This window comes from Penaeus monodon, chromosome 36 (assembly GCF_015228065.2).
Source record: "Penaeus monodon isolate SGIC_2016 chromosome 36, NSTDA_Pmon_1, whole genome shotgun sequence".
Lineage (NCBI taxonomy): Eukaryota > Metazoa > Arthropoda > Malacostraca > Decapoda > Penaeidae > Penaeus > Penaeus monodon.
In genome coordinates, this window is record NC_051421.1 from 27560277 (window position 1) to 27566803 (window position 6527).

Here is a 6527-nt window from a genome sequence, read left to right on the forward strand (position 1 = left end):
ATGTAAGTCTCTACCTTCTAATAGCCATAGACTAATTAATTGAGAGGTAATGTACCTGGCATGCTATCATTTGTTTTCCGTTATGATGGAATCTCGTTCTATTTATTTTTGATACAAGGACTTCGTCTCTCATCTGAAAATCTTTAGTATAACAAAGATTGCAAGATTATTTGCAGCACAGAATTATTATGCAGGCATTCGCTAACCTAACCTAACTGGCAGTTTCTCTAAAACTTCCCCTTGAAGCTGGTATCGTGACATGTTACATGTGTGATGTCCAACATTTAACTAATTTGCTGAATACATGTGTGTGTGTGTGTGTGTGTGTGTGTGTGTGTGTGTGTGTGTGTGTGTGTGTGAAGTTAGCTTCCTGCATCCAAAATGAAACTGCCTTCTTCACCCTTGAGTGTCTGCCGTCGGGTATGACTCCTTGAGGATGAACCATCTCATTATCGCGCTGAATCGCGGAGGTTTCGTGACAAAAGGATTAGGTCCAAGGAGGAGGTGTGAGGAATGAGTGTTATGCAATTATGGAACAAGGTTTCAGTTTCTCATATCATGAGTGTATCAATTCACATGGCGTCTATTATCGACTATAATTCTGATTATAGGAGACATAGTCTCATCTCTTGGTCACGCCTACAGCTTGCCCTTGTGCCGTTTGCAACACTGCACTAGAGCACGGAGGGATGAAGGCTATACTAGCTAAGTGTCCTCGTGCCCGTGTGTAGTGGCATGCGAGGGTGGGGTGGGGTGGGGGAGGGGGCTTCAGCAACAAGGTCATCCTGGGTCGTCCACGGGGATTGGAAATACCGGTGTACCAGGCCTGTAAAAGGGCAAAGGGGAAAAGTGAAGGCACAGCAGGTCACCAGGGCCTTGATGAAATTTAGAATAACCATAACAAGTAAGTAAGTAAAAAAAAGAATCATTTGGGTAACGTCGTAGCTTTTGGGAGGATTCAGAATATATATGTGGGTATGCGTGTCCAAAGGATTCTCAGACCGTTCGTATTTATTTTGTATTTTGTTAATTTTAGCTTTCATCTATGAGTTAGAAATCGATATTTTCACTTTAATGCCCTATAATCATGAGGTAGAGCGTATTAGCGTGAATATATCGATGACGCTTTTAAATTGACAAAACATTTGATAAACGTATTGTCGGGCATTTGGTCTGGGACCCTTTTGGACACGCATACCGTAATTATATAGTATCTAATATATATAATATGTGATATGGGTGTGTGTGTGTGGGGGGGGTGTATGTGTGTGTGTGTGTGTGTGTGTGTGTGTGTGTGTGTGTGTGTGTGTGTGTGTGTGTGTGTGTGTGTGTGTGTGTGTGTGTGTGTGTGTGTGTGTAAGATGGTAATACTGTTATATTCATATGAGTATAGCTCAAGTCAGTGCCGGGTAAATAGAGATGGTGACTCGATAAAAACACCGGGCGGAAGGCAATGGCAAACCACCGCTCTAAATTGCTAAGAAAAAATCATGGAAGCCCATGATCGTCAAGGCCGCGGTGGCCGAATGGTTAGAGCGTCGGACTCAAGAATGTCACGACGGCAATCTGAGTTCGAGGGTTCAAGTCACCGACCGCTGCGTTGTTCCCTTGGGCAAGGAACTTCACCTTGATTGCCTACCTAGCCACTAGGGTGGCCAAGCCAGCCCAAGTCAAGTGCTGGTCCCAAGCCCGGATAAATAGAGAGAATGATTACCTAAAAGGTACCACCGGCACTCTCCGTGGAAAGGAACTGGGGACCCTACCACGTACTCACTCCAAGAGCATCACAACATGAAAACTACAATTAAGTATCATGCTGTGACCACGGCGGCTCAGACATGAACCTACCGTTAAAAGAAGAAGATTTAGCTCAGAAACATACAAATTGGCAAGAGGTCTCACATGTTCATTTCGTCCTACAGCTGACTTTTTTTAAACAAAAGTGTCATGATCTGCTACAATATGTATGTATATATGTATAAGTATATATTTTTTTCTCTATGACGCCAGCGCTTAGCTTTCTCAAGGTGACCGCGGGACCACGAAGGTTGGAGTCCAGTGCTTTAACCACCGGACTATATATATATATATATATATATATATATATATATATATATATATATATATATATATATATATGTATATATGTATTTTTATACATATACATACATAAACAAATTACATATATACATATACAAATTGCATATATATCTATATATATATATATATATATTATATATATATATATATATATAAATATATATATATATATATTATATATATATATATATATATATATATATGTGTGTGTGTGTGTGTGTGTGTGTGTGGTGTGTGTGTGTGTGTGTCTGTGTGTGTGTGTGTGTGTGTGTGTGTTTGTTTGTGTGTGTGTGTGTGTATGTGTGTGTATGTGTGTGTATAGACATATATATGTGTGTGTGTGTGTGTGTGTAGATTTATTTTATTGTCTGTCTAAATTGCTGTCGTATATACACACCCATACTTGTTTACACCTGTGGCACGACCACATATGGCCAGCTATATTAAACCGAACAACGCAGCAGAAACACACAGGGTAAAAACAACACCTGTAACACTTCTAACGTCATCCGTTCGTCCATCTCTACAACAGGTGTATGTAACAAGAAATCTACGTGACGTCACCGTCCAGCTTGACGGGCTCGCAATAGTATTAGATCACTTAGCTCTGAAAGAATATTTTCGTCCTATGCTCTTTAATATACTGATACTGAAGATTTAAGATGTGTTGGCTGACGGGGTGTGTGTGTGTGTGTTGTATTTAGGGTATAGTTCAGTTTTAAACAGCCATATGATACGAAGTATATTTTGCCAGTAATGGAAAGAACGGCAGAAAATACACTTTCCTTTAGCAATAAGTCAAATCTCATGGCCTGACTTTACTTTTCCTCGATTTTTTTCCCTAATGTTATTAATATCGATGTAATTATCTTTAATGAAATTAGGTTCATCATAAAGTTGCTAGTAATGTTAACATGAATATAAGATACCAAATATTTCCGAAAATCAGGCAAAAGGGTAAACAAGTGAAATAAGTATTACTAGTACTCGACTCCATGGTGACTAAGCACTTGTGAAGCCACCTATATATAAGAGACATTTAATAAACTAGGTAGATTGGGACCAGGGAGTACGACCACGTACAAAGCCTCAATTCTCAAAAGGAACCGGAGAACTCCGCCGGCTCTTCCTCTTGAGAGGGTCAGGCAGTAGGAACAGGGAAATCGCAGGTCTTTATAAACCTGCAACTCTAGTGAGTAGGGATAGGGTTAGGTCCCTGAAAAGGGTCTCCACTGACCAAAACAGGAACACTCATACGTCCTCTACAGCCCCTTCAAGAGGGGACGAGGGTGGGTTTGTAATTCCTGTCCTCCTTTGGGTCAGTGGCGTAGTTTCACAACCCCCACCACCTCTTACCTCATGCCTAAATGAGGATTAAGATCAAAATCACCAACGGGCGACCCTCTCCTTCCAAGAGGGAAGCCCTACTACAAGCCCTCTTTGATGCCGAAATTCGCACGCTAAGGATTATCACTGCCCATGACCACTTCCTCATCATCTGCCAAGATGAAAGAAATGCCGAAGCCTTATTCACCACCCACTGCATCGACCAACTCAAAGAAAAAGGCTTCGAGCCACTCATGCCTCCAGAGCTGAAGGCCAAACTAACGCTTGTCCTAAAGCAGCTGGATAGAGAACTGGTAAAAGAAACACCAGAAGCCATCAAGGAGGAACTTGAAAAAACCTGCCAGACACACAAATCGGCAACATCTATATAATGAAAAACAGATACCTCATCAAGATTCAGTTCACAGACCACCAGACTGCTGCCAAAATACAGGAAAAGGGCCTATACCTCTTCAACATCTATATAAGCCCCAGACAAATCGAGCCAGAAAGGTTCACCACCATTGTGCAATGCATCCATTGCTACCGCTATGGACACTATAAAAATAGTTGCCCAGATAAAGAGAAAAAACTCAAACTATGCTCAGAATGTGGGTCCAACACCCACAACTTCAGAGACTGTAAGTCTCAGACAAAAAAATGTCTAAACTGCGGTGAAGGACATAGAACAATGGCCAACTCGTGCCCCATCAGAAAGGAAGCCATGAAACAGACGAGAGAGGAGAAAACAAAAAAAAAAAGAAGAGAAAAAAGATATACCAATAAAAAAAGTAGCCGAGCAAACGGCCAAACAAACTGTAGCCGCCACCCAAAATGCTTGGCTCAAACCACTGATTAAAGAAATTAAAGAAGAAAAAAAAAGAAAAAAAAAAAGAACCACAAATAATCCTGCAGCTACCTGATGACCTGTCCGTAGGCATCATGACTGCCCTAATACACGCCCACCTCCAAAACATCATGGAGCCAGGACTGGGTTATAGACACCATATAAAAAAAATCCTTCAGAAAAACAATTTGCCAGACCTCGACCTTGGGGACGGGGATTCCTGGGGGATCTTCAAAGTTCTCCCACCTAACACAGTAAACACCACAACAGAAACTATACTCACACAGACCATAGTCTCACCACGCCACCCACAACCGGATCTCGACCCACAGGACGAGTCAGAGACCGAAATATTCACTGCACCACAAGAAACCAACACCAACACCAACACCAATCCCACACCTACACAATCACCTACACGACCACACACACCCCAACAGTCGCCACAACACCCAAAACCACAACGAACACAATCAGTGAAACCCAAAACAACACATGCACACCGCAAACACACTGACGACCTTACAGACTCAGAGGTCGATGATCAGTCCCTTCGCCACAGGGACGGTTACGACCTCAACCCAAAAACATATGGCATCCGCCTCTTCGCTGCGGAGCCCTCACGCTACAAACACCTCAACAGACTACAACTGGCACACAAAATAACACGCGGTACAATAAAATGGATATACACAAACACCACATACCAAAACCGCATCCACGAACAAAAAATCACAGAACACCTACACGCAGGAAACATATTCATCCAGCCAGACATGATTGAAAAACTGAAACACAAAACATTGAACACCTACAGAATGGCTGGTACAACACAAACAAGTAACACTATGGCTGCAACACATACCACATTACACTCACGCCTCACAATCATTCAACATAATGTACACACATGGACATACAGACGAAGACAAGAACTCTGCAACAATACAGACAACACGACCCTGATATCATACTCATAAACTCACACTCACATCAAACACCACACAAACAGTAAAAATATACAACTACAACACATACACATCCAACAAAACAAACGAAACCATGACGGCATAGCCTTGCCGGTCAAACAACACATCAAACATAAAATACTTGACACTTTCACCTCAGAACTCATGGCCATCGAAATAGACACCCCTCATGGACCCATCATCATCGCCACCACATACATTCCCCACGCCGACCTTACATAAACCAACCTGACCTCTTTTCACTCTTACGACACCAAAAACCAACATACATAATGGGAGACTTCAACGCACACCACAGACTCTTCGGTTACACAGACACAAATGCCGTCAGAAGAGGCCTCGCCTCACTCATCTCCGACGGCAGACTCACTCACCTCGGCCCAGACGCACCAACACTCATACGTGCCAACTTAAACTACCACATAACCACAGACGATGTCACATCCAGTGATCACCTCCCCGTGATACTCACACTCTCCACCAACCCAATCATGTTACCTACACCGCCCCGAGAGAACCTTAATCATGCAAACTAGGAAGGGTTCAAACAAGCACTTGAACACACACACACCCCAGATCTCGAAGGGCAACCCACGCACACCATAGACCACCACCTTAACCAGTGGTACGCAGACATACAGACTGCCCGAGAGGCAAACATTCCTAAAACAACATACAAAACACTTGTACACTACAGAGAAACACATCGTCTAAAAACACTAAAAATACAATACAGACACCTTCGGGAACTTGCTGAAACACAGGGATGGAACACAGAATTACAACCAACAATGGGAAACACTCACACGAGAACTATGCAACAACATAAAAGATCCTAAGGTCTTCTGGAGGAAACACAGGAGACTCATAGGATCGAACAAACAGACGATCACATACATATACAACACCAACAGACAAAAGATAGACACAGCAGAGGGATGGAAGCTGTCCACAGGGAGTTCTGGCAACAGAACTTCCAAATCTCCCCTGCTGAAAACACAACATTCGACCCAGACACAGAAGCCGAGGTAACACAATCACTACAACACCTGCAACACCTGATTCTCCCATCACAAACAATATCACTCACCACACTCACACCAGACAACCCTCTATCACACCCCATCACACCAGAAGACATGAGACATGCACACACACGATCACAAAACACAACACCAGGAAACAGCAACATCAACAAACTTATCATGCAACACCTTTCACCCATCATGCTCTCCAGACTTCGCCACATTTTCAACGCTGCCCTG